At 44.5% G+C, this 16,901-nt stretch overlaps 1 protein-coding gene across 16 annotated transcripts in view; it reads right to left on the reverse strand.

The window, feature by feature from the left end:
* The window catches only part of ZBTB20 (zinc finger and BTB domain containing 20), a 707,334-nt gene that overhangs the window by 131,625 nt on the left and 558,808 nt on the right, over nucleotides 1-16,901 (reverse strand). Inside the window, exon 1 of one of the 16 annotated variants that reach the window (XM_044284180.1) lies at nucleotides 4,672-4,773. The exons of the other annotated variants lie outside the window; for them this stretch is intronic. The gene's annotated coding sequence lies outside the window, so the exon portion shown is untranslated. Of the gene's footprint in view, nucleotides 1-4,671; nucleotides 4,774-16,901 lie in introns of those variants that run through there. 16 annotated transcript variants of the gene reach the window in all.

Here is a 16,901-nt window from a genome sequence, read left to right on the forward strand (position 1 = left end):
ATTGGGCGCAGGCGCGGTGAGGAAGCTGGCAGCCTGCCCTTTCAGTTAGTTTTTAGTTGTGTAATACCTCAGTCTGGCCTGTAGGTGTCATTGTTGCTAGTTGATGTACAAGGAAATATAAGGCAATTCCCACAGTGACACCTACAGGCTACAGCGTGGTACTACACTGTGTCAGAATACAGTAGTTATGCAATTACATGCAGAATGATCGTTTTCTGCATTCTTCATTCTTATTACAGTTCGTTGAACATTGGAAATAAGTAAGAATTACAGAAATGAGATAATATGAAATATTATATATATATAACCTTAGTGTAAAGAGCTTGACAGAGCCGCCAGCTCATTTCATATTTTACATGACGCCTCTAGTCATTGCTCGCCATATAAAACCAAAATGCCTAAATACACAAAAATACCTGAATATACAGTAAACCTCCCAAATATCTAAATCCCCCCCCCCCCCAAAATATGACAAATCTTTAAGACGTACAGTACAGTCACATTGATTGCTGTACATATCCACAACCAGCGCTGGTTTGGGTCTCGCTTCTTAACTGGACAATCTGGCCCTTTAAAGGGTCCTGCGATCAGATTTAGATTAGCAAAAATCTGATTAATACTGCAGCAAGAAACAAGGAGGTAATTACACACACAGCTAAAGACAGACTGCCGGGCAACCCCATTGTGGTTGTTAGGTAGGGTATCCCTAGCAACCAGACAGTCAGAGGCGACAGCTTCCTGCTGGGAAGCAGGTATATCTGCACTATTAATCAGATTTTTCTAATAAATACATAGGATGTTCTATCTCTCAGCTGAAGAGGAAGGAAATCATCTCATCACTTTCTGAACCTGAAGGATCAGCAAAAAAATTTTTATAAAAAAAATAAATAAATCTGGATGAAGTTGGAAATATTTTTCCAAGTTGTCATAGGAAAGCAGTGCTGCCTTACTAGCTAACAAATACTGGCCCTCCATACTCAGCACAGCAGCGGAGCAGGTCACTAAGCAGTTTTCATTAACCCTCGGTGGGAGATGTTCCAGTCCTGTCGGCCTCTGACGCCCCGGCTGTACATCTGCACCAAGCAAATACTGATAAAGATTTAAAAAAAAAAAAACCTTGATTCACATCTAGGGCGGCATCAACCGTTTTGCTCTCAGGTTGTATTAACTCACATCTCGCCGTCATTCCCTGCTGGTTCAGGTCTTTGACTGCAGTGGTCACATGATGTACGTGACAACATCACAGCAATGTAAACAATCGTCTCCGGGGACCACCGGAGCGTTAAGAGCTGGAGCGGATGGGGATTTTACAGGTGGACGTTGGTTATTTTTAGGTTACTAATTAAAAAATTCCCAACAACCCCTTAATTCATGAATACTGTATACGGACAACTGCATGTTACCACTCCTCTTATCAAAGGAATGAGAGCCTACACAGTCGGACACCATCGGCACGGATTGGGCGGTGTCACCGTGCACAGGGACGGACACCAACTGTCAATTTATTCATACATTTCTAGTATGGATAACAAGGGAACAGTACAACGAAAAGTTTTAAGAAATTATGCTTCTGAATATTTAATTCACTGGGAATACAAATTACTTACCAAACCAGACAAATCAGTAGAGGTGACAGATCCTCTAAATGTCACTGTCATCCCCTGCTGGTTCAGTCTCTGGTTCTGCACTGACTATAAGGCCGGTATAATGCTGCCCCTGTGGCTTCCCTTTCTGCAGGACGTCCAGAGCTCCCAGTTGTCTACTAGGCCTTGAACATAACACGATCCTGGAGGCCGGTGAGTCATGGATCTCAGGATTAGGGAATTTCTATAGGCTGAGTCAGTCTATCCTGTCCTGACGCACTCCAGTCCCCTATGGGCCGTCTGACTGCCAGCGTCTACGTGACTGATCATGGGGCTTATGGATCATGGCCCCCTCTTCCCACCAGTACACCCCTCAGGTGCAGCGATCCGCTCAGGGGCCACTTACTGGTGACACTCCTGGGATCTGCAGCCTCAGGGGCCCGCCAAGCAGTACTGCACCCTGGTTATGGGCTCGCACAGTTGTATCTCTTATTTCCTTGGCAGGAGGATATTGAGATGACAGTGAATGTACCGCCATATCCTGTACATGCTACAGGTAATATTACATTATATTACAATATACTACAGCTAATATTACATTATACTATAATATACTACAGGTAATATTACATTATGTTAGCACAATGTATGTAATACTATATTATACTAAATGATGGTATGCAATATGTGATATATCTGACATTATATTAATATAACTTATACTACATTGTATTATACTATAGGTAATATCATATTATATTACATTATATTATACTACATGATGGTATTCCATATGTTACATATCTGACATATTAATATAACATACTACATTGTATTATACTATAGTTAATATTATATTAGTACAGAATCTAATACTACATTACACTGTATTATATTATTACATTTTATTGTGCTATAGGTAATTTTATATTATATTAATTGTATTTACCATAACATTACACCACATGACTATCAGCATATAATATTACATATCCAGCATTATGTTATACTATAGGTAATACTACAATATATTAATAGTCTAATACTATATTCTACCGTATTCTATTTAATAGTATATTATACTGTATGGTCCTATATTATTAGTACTACATTATAGCATTCTATCTAATATTATATTTCCCCACATTATTTTATACTATGTCTAATATTACATGATAAATGACATTATAATATATATAAACTTATATTGTATATAACATTACATTACTCTGCATTATATTATACTGTGTCTAATATATCATTATATTTATTTACTATATATTTTATTATAGGTAATATTACATTAGTTTTACTTTTGTTATCATTATTATAGTTATACATGATTTCGCTGTATATTTTATATATAGATATTTTTTTCCAGATATTTCTATTACTCTACATATTGTATATTCATCTATCTCATATTGTGTAATCTCTAACATCAGGGTATATTGTAGTGTATTACTTTTATCACAGAATGTGTTATGCGTTATATTATGTCATCTTTATTGATTTATGTTGCATTTTATAAAATATTATATTCTGTTTGAGTTTTTATTATTTTATCAGCGAATGTATAATTTGTATTTTAGATTCCATTTATATATTCCATTACGGTATGTTATTTTACCAGGAATTATAATACGTTCCTGTATTCTATTCTATCCAGAACTTTTTTTTAAAAATAAAATAAAAATATTAAATGCATAAAATAAAATTCTCAATTTTTGTAGCTACTTTTGAAGTATTAACCATGACGCACTCCACATGAGAATAACTTGATTCCTGACACAGACGCACATCAGTACGAACATCACGTGTTCAGCCGTGAATTCTGCCAATTTCACAAATCATCAGCCAAAATATCCCACCGCCGGGACGCTCCTCATTGACTTGCAGTAGGTGTGTCTCAATACATCAGGGTTTTCCGAGTTGGAGGGGGACGCGGGGGTGAACCTCAATTTCCCACTGGTTGCTCATTTGCAGTTCTTACATAACATAAAGCTCTCTTAAAGGGACATAGCGCAAAATGTGCAAAATGCCAGAAGGACATTTATTCCCATGGAACTTTTTCTTTTCAAATGTTTGCCTTTCTCGTCTCAATAAATGAGGGAGGGTTAAAAAACGAAATGAAGCTTCTTATATCACAGGTCCTGTTATCGGCTCCATAAATATTTCCCTAATTCGTTTATTTTGCCGCCTTTATGGATGCCATGAGGAAAGAACGTAAATGTATAAAAGCAAAATAGATAAAAATGAAAGCTGCATGGATCGGACAGAAACACAATGACGCCGCGCAGGCCTGGTAACGCTCCCTGACCAGTACCGCACCGGAAAGGGGGGAGGGGGGGGGGGTGGAGGACTCCCCGTAATCAAAATTCATAAAATCCTCAGTGATCTTCCCAGTATTTCTCCTAGGAATGCAGCTGGCATGGGGCGAGACAAACCAACAAACTTCATCCGGGACGACATCCACAAGAAAGCAACAGACGGAGGCTTACTGTGACTCGGGCCTTGGCCTGGCCGGCGGTGGGGGCGGGGGGGGGGGGGCACCAATGAAAAATATATATATTGAAAGAATTATCTGGTGACGGTCAAGCAAATTAAGGCAGCAAAGACGGAAAGCAAAAGTAGGACGACGGTTGGGGAAGGGGAGGGGGGACCGCGAGGAAGCCAGTGGGGGTGGGGTACGGGCCCGGATCACTCCTTGCACCCGTTATGGCCTTTTCCTATTAACTATACTTCCCCTGCTGACTTTTTTTTCCCTCCCTCTCTCTTGGCAGGGCAATCGGCAGAATGCAAATGCTTGGAACGGAGAGAGACGTGAACGGCTGCCAGTGAAAAACTCAGAGTGATGGATCCACATATTTTCCCACTCTCTGTACCGGCACCTTGTTTGTCGTGCCAAATCCGACACCCACTGGTGGCATGAGGATATCTCGCCCAACTCCGGGCACATGTGAGCGGCAAACTGCTCGCTCAGCACTAAAGACCTCTCTCTCTCTCCTGTTGCCGTATGTCTCCCCGGGGAGGGGCAGTAACACCCTGCATCCTTGACACCTGAAAGCCATGGATTCCCACCACTCACCGACGTGGTGGCGGCGGCCCCGCTTTCCGTCCGGCGATGACGCTGCTAGCCACACTCGCAGCCTCCCGAGAGCGGCCGGCTAGGATTCTGATAATAGCTTCACGCTTTAACTCACTGATTTTTTTTTTTTTTAGTTCACAGTGTTCCAGAGTGCAGGGCTGGGAGGGGAGGAGGAGGAAAATTACTGGAGCCTCTTACGACTCCACTTCCACTAACCGGGAGGAAATGTCTTATTAAACAAACAACCAACAACAACAAGACGAAAAGGGAAAAAAATCTATAACTAACGGGTCCGTCTCGCCGCGCCAGAGGAATTTCTATCATTGTCTCCCGGTAAGAAACTTTACGCAGCAGAAATGCAGCCAGCAGCGGCTCAGCAGACGCAGGAGACGGAGAGGGGATGATTTTTTTTTTCCCTGAGTATTTATTTTCGTATGTTGTCTCCCAGCCGAGTCGCTGAATGCTCCAAACTCAACAGATTGTCCCATTGTCGAGATTCTGTGGATCGCCTTAGGGAGGGGTGAATGCTGCTCCTCACTCAGCGCCCAATGGTAGGATCTGCTCAAATAGCAACTCCAAAATGGCGAGTTATAACTGGAGAGGCCACCCGTATGTGTGGGAGCACTCCGAGGCTCCTTGGGATTTGTCAAGAAAAGGAGCGCACTCAAATGCATGCAAAAAGACCAAAAAAGGCTACTCAAGACTAGCGTTATCCTAATGAGACCGCCACAAAGTAACGGCTTCAAATCCTCCATTTCAGCGCTACCCAATTTGTGGAGGACGTACCTCTCAATAGAAAAGAGGATGAGTAAATGCCAAGTAATAGACTGCCATAGAAACACAAGTACTGAACACGGTGCCATACTGTGCTCTGTGCACAAGGCATATAACGTTACTATGATACCGTCATACAGTGCCCACATACACACAAATAGTGATGGACGAACATCGGCCAGAACGTTTCGTGAATGCGAGTTCGCAATCAAATGTTCGCAAACCGTGCGTTCGTGGCGGGCCCCATTCAGTTTAATGGCAGTTGAACCTGAAAAACTTTCAGGTCATATTTTCAGCCACCAAATACTTACTAGAAGTGCACAAATAGTCCCACAACATGGACAGTGACATACCAGAGGGGGGTCAGTGGCATAAAATTCCCACAAAAAATATGTACTTTAATCAGGGGCCATTTTTATGCGTCTTAAAGAAAAACTCTCACAAATATGCTCTACTGGAGCCTACATTTTTTTTATTTTAGGCCACGGGAGTACAGGCCCCAAAAATTAGGCATTCACCTGACAGAAAAGAACAAGTGATTATATGGCTGGAGGTATATTAGGCGGTCACTGGATAAACATTTTACTGTAGGCCACTGGAGTACAGGCCCCAAAAATTAGGCATTCACCTGACAGAAAAGAACAAGTGATTATATGGCTGGAGGTATATTAGGCGGTCACTGGATAAACATTTTACTGTAGGCCACGGGAGTACAAGCCCCAAAAATTAGGCATTCACCTGACAGAAAAGGCCTTTTATGCCGCTGTATATACATAAGACAGGGACCATTCTTTGTTCTGGGTTGTGGCGGATATGTGTGGGCTGGCATGAGGAAATTCAATTACACGTGGTCGTCACAGGTGTTGAATTCCTCCGAAATCCATGCCTCATTTATTTTTAGAAATGTGAGGTAGTCCACACTGCCGTGGGCTAGGCGAGTGCGCTTATCGGTCACGATACCCCCTGCTGCGCTGAACGTCCCTTCAGACAGGAAACTCGACGAGGGGCAAACCAAGAGTTCCATGGCAAATTGTGCCAGCTCTGGCCACAGGTCAAGCCTGCATATCCAGTAGTCCAGGGGTTCCTCGCTTCTCAGAGCGTCCACATCGGCAGTTAACCCGATGTAGTCGGACACCTGTCGGTCTAGGCGTTCCCTGAGGCTGGATTCGGAGGGCGGCTGTCGATGGGTTGGCTGCAAGAATGATCTGATATCCATAGTGACCAACACAACTTCAAACCGCCCTCTTCTTGCAGGTGCGGTAGGATTGGTACCCGCACCTGTTTAGCTGTGGGTGGAAATTCCTCTGCCAGCGCCCGCAACAGTAGAATGCAGTATCTCTCACAGCAAGGCCTGGAAATGCTGCATTCTGACAGCTCTCTGTGATGCTGGTAACATGTCTGCCATTTTGTGTTTGTACCGGCGGTCTAAGCACGTTGCCACCCAGTACTGGTCCTTCACCTTTATGCTTTTTTATATACCTCGGGGTATTTGGCAACGAATCGATGCACGACTAAGTTCAGGACGTCAGCCATGCACGGCACGTGTGTCTTTTTGCCCTATTTCAGCGCGCTCAGCAGATTGGCACCGTTGTTGCACACCACTTTACCAACTGTCAAATCGAGCGGGGTTAGCCACTAATCGGCCTGTGACCGCAGAGCTGAAAGCAGTCCAGGATCGGTGTGGCTCTTGGCTTCCAGGCACAACAGTCACAGCACAGCATGGCAACGTCTCACCTGGCACGTCGAATAGATTCTGGGGAGCTTGGGGGGTGCAGCGGAAGAGACAGTAGCAGTGACAAAGGAGGAGTCAGCCGAGGAGGAGATGGAGGATAGAGTAGGAGAAGAAGGGGCAGGCCTGCATGCAATCCGTGGCGGTAACACCAAATCCACATGGGTGCCACGGGTTACATGCTTGACAGCGTCAGAAGGTTTACCTAGTGGGCAGTAAAAGTTATGTACCTTCCCTGCCCGTGTTTGCTAGACCACGTGTCTGTGGTCAGATGTATCTTGGCACCGACACTGTGTGCCAGAGATATAATAACATGCCGCTGAACGTGGCCATACAGCTCGGGGATGCCCTTCTAGGAGAAATATTTCCTTCCAGGGACCTTCCATTGCGGTGTGCCAATGGCCACAAATTTTCTAAAGGCTTCCAAGTCCACCAGTTTATATGGCAGTAGTTGGCGGGCTAGCAGCTCCGACAAGCCGGCGGTCAGCCGTTAGGAAAGAGCGTTATCCGGCGTCATCAACTTTTTACACTCGAACATTTGGGCCACGGAAGCCTGCCTTCTGCCAGATGAACGCGACGACGGCATGGTAGAAGGTGGAATGGAGGACAAATGGGAGGAGAAGGAGAAGAGGCAGGACGTGGAGCGCCGGGAGTGTGGCTTTGTGGGTTCTGATGGTGTTGCTCTCACTGGGCTCGGTGATGGAAGGACAGGTGCCTTCTTAAGGTGGTCGTCCCTAGGTGAGTGTTGGGCTTACTGTGACTTATGCGTTGACAGCACAGGCTGCAGATGGTAACACTATTGTCAGCAGCTGACACGTTAAAAAAATCTCACACTGTGGAGCCATGTGCCGGCGTCCTGGGAGCGCTAGATGTGACCGTGCATGGTGGATGGCTCGCTCCAGATACATTTGCAGTCTGCTTTTTGCCTCCTGTGCACTGCGAGCTCTGCCTGCTTCTCCTTCTCCTCCCTATCTGCAGCTCCGTCTCTCCCTCTGAACTTCCCTCCTCTTCCTCTCTTGCGGGCACCCACGTGACGTCCATCGACACCTTCACCACCACTGACATTAGAGATCTCGGAGTAGGCAGCAACAGCTCCACGCTCCTTGGGCTGATCTGGGTACTGTCGTCAGACCGCTGGGTGGCGGCCGTTGCTACCTCCTCTTCCTCATCCGATGCCAAGAATGGCTGCGCATCGATAAGGTCTGGGAATGGATGGGAAAATAATTCCTCTGACTCGAGCGGAGGGGCTATGGTGGTGGTGGTGGTGTCTTTGGGGGTGCACACAGCAGAGAGTGAGGAGGGTGCAGATACAGAGGATGAGGAGGGTGCAGAAGCGGAAGACTGAGTGAGCCACTCAACCAACTCTGGTGCGTCCTTTGAAGTAATCGCACGCACCTTCTCCAACTTTCCACTTAGGCTCCGGCCTGGTGCACCTGCCTGACTCCTACAACCCCTACGGAACGGCCTGCCTCTTCCTCTGCCTGTCATTTTCAAAAAGACCCTGTGACAAAAGTATCTAGAGAAGAGCAGTATTTGGGGAAGCAGGTGTCTCGCAGGCCTCAATTCATATTTTGTGGAAAAAGGTATATAGAACACCTGAATCAATATTTGGTGGAAGCAGGTATATCACACCCTTCAAATCAGTATTTTTGGGGGCAACTGGTATATCACACCAGTTGCAAATAGTTGTTCCAATAGCGTTTGTCCCTCTGTATATCTGCGGTATCGCAGCAGAACCGCACACAACTGCTGCACAATACAAATGCACTATAATATACTGTATGTTAGAAAGTATGTTATAAGTATATCGCACCCCTCTGTGTATCACACCTATCGATAGCGCACCTATACTGGTCCTTAAAAGGACTTTTGTGGCCCTATTAGCTAGCGTTTGTTGTCCCTAACAGCCTGTCCCTGCTCCACACAGCAGCCTCTCCCTACACTGGCAAAACACTGAATGTAAAATGGCGGCCAGATCGGGTTTATTTATAGGGTAGGGGCGTGTCCATGTGCTGAAACGTCTCAATTGGCTGTCCTGTACCACCTGATGGATGTGTCATGGGTCAAAGTTCGGTGCAATGCAAAAGAATATGGCGGACTCTCTGCTGCAGGTGGTAAAAGTAGACGAACAGTAAATGAAAAAGAAGACATGGAAAACGGAATCCAGCAGAGCGGAGATCGACAAACTATAAACTGCAAGCGGTGCTTCGATGATCACACGACCAAGGTGGTGCACCCTTTGAGTTCTGCCACAGAGTGTATGTTAAGGCAGGGCCACATTAATGGTACATTCACACGGCCGTATTATTTTTTCCGCGTCCGTTCCGCATTTTTTGGAATAGAAGCGGACCCATTCACTCCTATGGGTGAATAAAATGTGTGGACAACATCCAGTATGTTGTCCGCATCCGTGTGTCCGCATTTCTATTCCACAAAAATATGAAACTTGTCCTACTATTGTCCGTACAGATTGGTCCGCAGCACCATTCAAGTCAATGGATCCGCAAATTGAGGATGACATACGGAATGGTTTCCGTATGTCATCCGTTTTTTGCAGCTCCGTTTCCGTATTTTTGAAGGCCTTAATAATAGTTTTTTTTTCTCTCTTTTTTTTTTCCCTTCCTTTTTTTGCAGACCGTAAAAAACGGAAGACATACGGAAGTCATTTGTCCGCAAAATGCGGACACATGGTTCCATTATTTGCTTACCGCAAATCGGAAAGGAATACATACGGTCGAGTGAATGTACCCTAATACTGGCATCTCCACTACAATACAGGCTGCCATATTGGCGGTAATACAGGTGCTGGATATCCTCCTGTGGTATTAAATAACTTATCCTGGACTGACCCGGAGTTACATCCTGTATTATACTCCAGAGCTGCACTCACTATTCTGCTGGTGCAGTCACTGTGTACATACATTACTTATCCTGTACTGATCCTGCATTACCTCCTGTATTATACTCCAGAGCTGCACTCACTATTCTGCTGGTGCAGTCACTGTGTACATACATTACTTATCCTGTACTGATCCTGAGTTACATCCTGTATTATACTCCAGAGCTGCATTCACTATTCTGCTGGTGCAGTCACTGTGTACATACATTACTTATCCTGTACTGATCCTGAGTTACATCCTGTATTATACTCCAGAGCTGCACTCACTATTCTGCCGGTGCAGTCACTGTGTACATACATTACTTATCCTGTACTGATCCCGAGTTACATCCTGTATTGTACTCCAGAGCTGCACTCACTATTCTGCTGGTGGAGTCACTGTGTACGTACATTACTTATCCTGTACTGATCGCGAGTTACATCCTGTATTATACTCCAGAGCTGCACTCACTATTCTGCTGGTGCAGTCACTGTGTACATACATTACTTATCCTGAGTTTTATCCTGTATTATACTCCGGAGCTGCACTCACTATTCTGCTGGAGGAGTCACTGTGTACATACATTACTTATCCTGTACTGATCCTGAGTTACATCCTGTATTATACTCCAGAGCTGCACTCACTATTCTGCTGGTGCAGTCACTGTGTACATACATTACTTATCCTGTACTGATCCTGAGTTACATCCTGTATTATACTCCAGAGCTGCACTCACTATTCTGCTGGTGGAGTCACTGTGTACATACATTACTTATCCTGTACTGATCCTGAGTTACATCCTGTATTATACTCCAGAGCTGCACTCACTATTCTGCTGGTGCAGTCACTGTGTACATACATTACTTATCCTGTACTGATCCTGCATTACCTCCTGTATTATACTCCAGAGCTGCACTCACTATTCTGCTGGTGCAGTCACTGTGTACATACATTACTTATCCTGAGTTTTATCCTGTATTATACTCCGGAGCTGCACTCACTATTCTGCTGGTGCAGTCACTGTGTACATACATTACTTATCCTGTACTGATCCTGAGTTACATCCTGTATTATACTCCAGAGCTACACTCACTATTCTGCTGGTGCAGTCACTGTGTACATGCATTACTTATCCTGTACTGATCCTGAGTTACATCCTGTATTATACTCCAGAGCTGCACTCACTATTCTGCTGGTGCAGTCACTGTGTACAGACATTACTTATCCTGTACTGATCCTGAGTTACATCCTGTATTATACTCCAGAGCTGCACTCACTATTCTGCTGGTGCAGTCACTGTGTACAGACATTACTTATCCTGTACTGATCCTGAGTTACATCCTGTATTATACTCCAGAGCTGCACTCACTATTCTGCTGGTGCAGTCACTGTGTACACAACGCTAATCACCAGAGCAGCCTCTGTACAGACACTGAACAAGCAGGGAATAATCAGATATGTGAGCTTAGTGTTGAAAGATAAATGGCAGAAGGTAATTTACAATTAGTACAAGATAAGTTAAACATTTAGAAACCGAATATAAACTGTATGTAGACGCTATACGGGTGACACGCAGTATTGGCAGGCAGAGCAGAGCTCAGAATTCAGCCTATAAAAGTATTAACCATTAATAATAACAGAATCATTACGAGGGGCAGAAAAACAGAACAATATATCTCATGTGTCCGGGTAATGAAGCCGACGGAGAGAATGAAATTAAAATGTCAGCCGTGCCATCTACACGATGACAAACACACATTAGAGGGAGGATGCTGTGACAACTGGGATCCAAGCCCTGCATTATACCGCATAGTATATGACGCATAATGTACTGCACGGTATGTAGTACATAGCTAAGACTCTTGTATACTAAAGCATGGACGCCACAGTCCTCTCTTCTGACATGTCTGTATTACTAAATCATTTGTATTCCCCATAACAGTCCTAGAGCATTGTTTCTCAGCGCTGGGTCATGTCAATCCTCTGTTATTCCTACTAGAAATGTACAGGGAAAAAAGCCCTGACCACTGTGTGTTACCATGGGGAGGTGCACCCATGAGCAGAGATTAAAATATCTGAATTTTGTGTTTTTAATAACTGTAAAAATGCTGTGAGTATGAGGGTGTTGATGAAAGTGAGAAGGACGAAGATGATGATGGAGATGATAGTGGATGATAGGGGATGAAGTCACTGTGTACAAGGATGATAGGAATAAGTATGAGAACAATGAGTACAGTAAAGATGCTGCTGTGGATGAGAAAGGTGATGGCGATGAGAATGATAAAGATCAGAATGAGAAAAATGAAAAAAAAAAATCAGGATAGGAATAATGGGGATGAAGATGAGAATGAGAGTGATGAGAATGACGACGGCAGGAATGATTACGAGAATTGTAAGAATAAGGATGACAAACACATTAATGCTAGCAATCAAGATGATGAGAATGATAATAATATGAATGGCAAAGATGAGAATTATGAGAATGATGAAAACTATGAAGATGCGAATGAGAATGACTAAAAAACATCAGCTTAAGGCCTCATGCACACGACCGTTGTGTGTTTTGCGGTCCGCATATCGCACGGACAGCCATTAATATAACTGCCTATTCTTGTCCGCAAAACGCGGACAACCATAGAACAGATTATATTTTCTTTGCGGACCACGGAACGGAGCAATGGATGCGGACAGCACACGGAGTGCTGTCCGCATCTTTTGCGGCCCCTTTGAAGTGAATGGGTCCGCACCCGAGCAGCCAAAACTGCGGCCGTGTGCATGAGGCCTAAGAATGATGAGGCTGAGTAGAATAATGGGGATAAATATGAGAAAGATGAAAACAAGAATGAGAATGATAACATTCAGAATGGTGACAATAAGTAAGATAAGATACTAATAAAGACAAGTATAATGAGGATGAGAATGATGAAGATGAGAATGATGGGAATGAGGAAGTGAGAATGATGAAGATAAGAATAGTTATTATAATGGAGAATGATGAAGATAAGAATAATGATGGGAATGAGGAAGTGAGAATGATAATAGTAAGAATAATCTTATGGGAATAATAATGGAGAATGAAAAGGATGAGAATGATGATAATGATAAGAATGATGACAATAAGAATAATGATGAGAATAATGACAATAAGAATAATGATGAGAATGATGAAGGTAAGAGTAGTTATTATTAGAATAATCATGGAGAATGATGAAGATGAGAATAGCATGACAATGGTGAAGATGAGAATAATGTAAAATGATGACAGTAATAAACAAGAGGATAAGAATGATCATGATGATAGGAATGAGAATGATGTGGAAGAAATTGGTGGACGATGATGATGACAGTGATAAAATGATGGTGAGAATGATGAGGAAATAAAGATGAAGAGTGGAGTTTGTCCATTGTGATAAATCTCGTGGTGGAGCTAATGCAGATGGTGGTCATGTAGCCTTCCTGATAAGAGGATAATACACATCCTGTACACCGAGGGAACTGTGCAGAGGAGGGGGAGAAGCTGAACATTCTCTACAACATAAGTCCCGCGCTCAGTGAGTCTTACAGCAGGACGTCCAGCACAGGCAGTGGAGGACTGGCTGTCCAGCTGGTATATAGTATACATATGGCTGTGGTGGACGGATAGCGGTTCAGTGCAGAATGTTTATGGTCTGGCAGAGAGAAGGATGTGTGGTGCGACTGGTAATGAGCAATGCACGGTGCTGGCGCTGAAGCATTACATGGTACTATTATGTGAGAACTCCATAGCACAGTGCTATTAGGTAGCATTGTATGGTGGTATTATCTGAGCACTCTATGGGAGTGTCATTTAATCACAGTATGGTGTTATTCGGTGGCATTATGTGAGCACCGTATAGCATTATGTGAGCACTGTACGGTAGTATTATGTGAACACTGTATAGTGGGATTTTGTGAGCACCGTATAGCATTATGTGAGCGCCGTATAATGGGATTTTGTGAGCAATTTAAAGTAGTATTTGGTGAACACTCTACGGTGGTATTATTTAGGCACTTCTGTATGGCAGTAATATTTTGCTCTGTATGGTGATATTACGTGAGCACTTTATTGTTGTATTATGTGAGCACTTTATGGCAGCATTATGTCAGCACTGTATGGTGGCATTATTTGACCATCACAGATCACAATCTTGGTCTGTTGTTTGCCACTTGCTCGGAGCACATGTGTAGTGCCCTCCAGCTGCCTGTTACGTGTATGGGAGGAGGGACATGGCTGCCCGTACATATAGCGGTAGAGTGTGTCCAAGCAACGTGCCGCACGCTGCATGTACTCACCACTAATTGCCATGGTGCCACCCACGCTGCTTGTACAGGTGAAACACGGAGAAACCACGGAGAAAACCACATCACAAAACCACAAGACTCTGTGGTGGCACTGCAGCCATTTGTGGTAAAAGCACATGTGGTTCTCAACAACGTGGCCACCATCACCACGTGTTCGGGCAGACACACATGGCATCACTTACCTCCGACAGGCAAAAATGTGACCTGTAGATTGTTTCCCCCCCAGACGGCAAATGTTCCAGGAGCAGAAACCAGGCTGTGAAAACCTGTGCGATGCTCTAGGACTAAGTACTAAGACTGTCCTGCAGAAATGGAGGTCCTCAGGGGTCAAGAGAAGATGTTTTTTATGGTTCTTTCTTCTATCATTCTTATGCTACCAAAAGATTTGAGGAAACAGAGGTTAAAAGAAGTCCTAGTGATGTAAAGGCGTCTTCTAGAACTGTCCAGGACCCCCAGTGCTGAAACTCAGTCTAGAATGTGACTACCACAGACTAACAACCTGCACTGCAGACCCTCACCCACAAGACTAAAATGTCATCTATCTTCCATTACTTACTTGGAATCTGCCTTATCAGAGACTCGGGATGCTGCAAGGCCCCTCCTCCATGCTTTATACTGCAGCTCAGCTTGTTTCTTTTTTTTATTAAGCATATTTTTCACTTCATAAGACACACTTTTCCCCCCAAAAGTGGGGAACAATTGCAATGCATCTTATGAAGCGAATACTAATGAGCACTCCGATTATGGAAGCGCTCATTAGTACATATTAGGAGCAGGGAGCAGTGAGTGTAGCGCTGCTGGTGCTGGCTGTACTCACCGCTCCGTGGAGCCGAGCTGCACTGTGTCCTGACTGCATACAGCAACAGGACGTAGCACCCTATGACCTGACACTGTGCGATGTCAGGTCACAAAGCAGTGTGGCCCCAGCAGAACACCAGGGAGCGGCGAGTCCAGGAGTGAGTGGCAGCAAGAGAGGCAAGTTCATTTATTTGTTTTATGTCCGATCTGAGGTCTGATGAAGCTTGGGGGGTATGATCTGAGGATTGGGAACTGACTTTGAGGTCTGATCTGAGGTGAGATGAAGCTTGGGGGTCTGATCTGAGGTCTGATGGGGATTTGGGAGAAGAAAAGGGGGTCTGATCTGAGGTCTGATGAGGATTGGGGGTCTGATCTGAGGATTGGGAAATGACTTTGGGGTCTGATCTGAGGTGGGATGAAGCTTGGGGGTCTGATCTGAGGATTGGGAACTGACTTTCAGGTCAGATCTGAGGTGAGATGAAGCTTGGGGGTCTGATCTGAGGTCTGATGAAGCTTGGGGGTCTGATCTGAGGATTGGGAACTGACTTTAAGGTCTGATCTGAGGTGAGATGAAGCTTGGGGGTCTGATCTGAGTTCTGATGAGGATTTGGGAGAAGAAAGGGGGTCTGATCTGAGGTCTGATGAGGATTTGGGAGAAGAAAGGGGGTCTGATCTGAGGTCTGATGAGGATTTGGGAGAAGAAAGGGGGCCTGATCTGAGGTCTGATGGGGATTTGGGAGAAGAAAGGGAGTCTGATCTGAGGTCTGATGAAAAATATTTTTTTTTTTCTATTTTCCTCCTCTAAATCCTAGGTCTTATGGAAGGTAAAAGCCGGTATTTTTTATTTTATTTTTATGACAAAACGCAAAGACAGTCATAGAAAAAATATACTACACAACAAAAAAGAAAAATAGACATATGAAAAAAAAAAAAAGTAACACCATTCATACAATTCAATTTCTGTTCCGCGGGCAGAGGCGCAGATAAGAAAGAGGAAAGACTTGGCAGGAGAATATGTGGAAACACGTGCAGCTCGGCTTGTCAGATTGCTCGGCCTTTACAAGACAGAATGATTATAGAACTAAATAGGGGGAATTGAATTTTTAGATGGGGGGAACGGTTGCGAAAGCACAAACCAGGGGTTGAGTTTACACAGATGGAAGCTGCCTCCACAATTACCCTCCTGACGCTTCTTGGCTGAGCGTACACAATGTGCCGCCCCTTGATACCTCCCAATTGGACAGCCATGTAGCAGATGAACCCCCTAAGGTTGTTTTTAGGGCGTTGGGTACCCATTAAAAAACCCATCAGTGTGGATTCTGTTTTGACTCCAAGAAGTAACAGGTGACAACCACTGTGGGCGCCATTTTTGACAGCCAAGGGCTTGTCCGTCTGCTTCCGCTTGGTGCAGAATTCATTCTCAATAAGAAACATTTAGGGGTGAAAGGCCTCCTAATTCTTCACAGATGGAGCGGACTCCAGTGCAACTGTTACATTTCACACAAGCAGAGTGCAGCAACAAGGTCTGCTCCACCGGCGCGATGCCTCGTTTAGTTTATTGGAATAGTCAAAAATTCCAAGCAAAGCCGAGGAAGCTGACAGCGAGTAGACACAACGGGAGCCATGTTTGCCTCCCGGCACCGGCTCAGTCCCGTCCCCCATATCCCCGGCTATGGCGTGTCAGCTCCGCAGTATGAGAAGCTAATGAAGGCTGGTTCCGGATCCGCTGT

Source organism: Bufo gargarizans, chromosome 3 (assembly GCF_014858855.1).
Source record: "Bufo gargarizans isolate SCDJY-AF-19 chromosome 3, ASM1485885v1, whole genome shotgun sequence".
Classification (NCBI taxonomy): domain Eukaryota; kingdom Metazoa; phylum Chordata; class Amphibia; order Anura; family Bufonidae; genus Bufo; species Bufo gargarizans.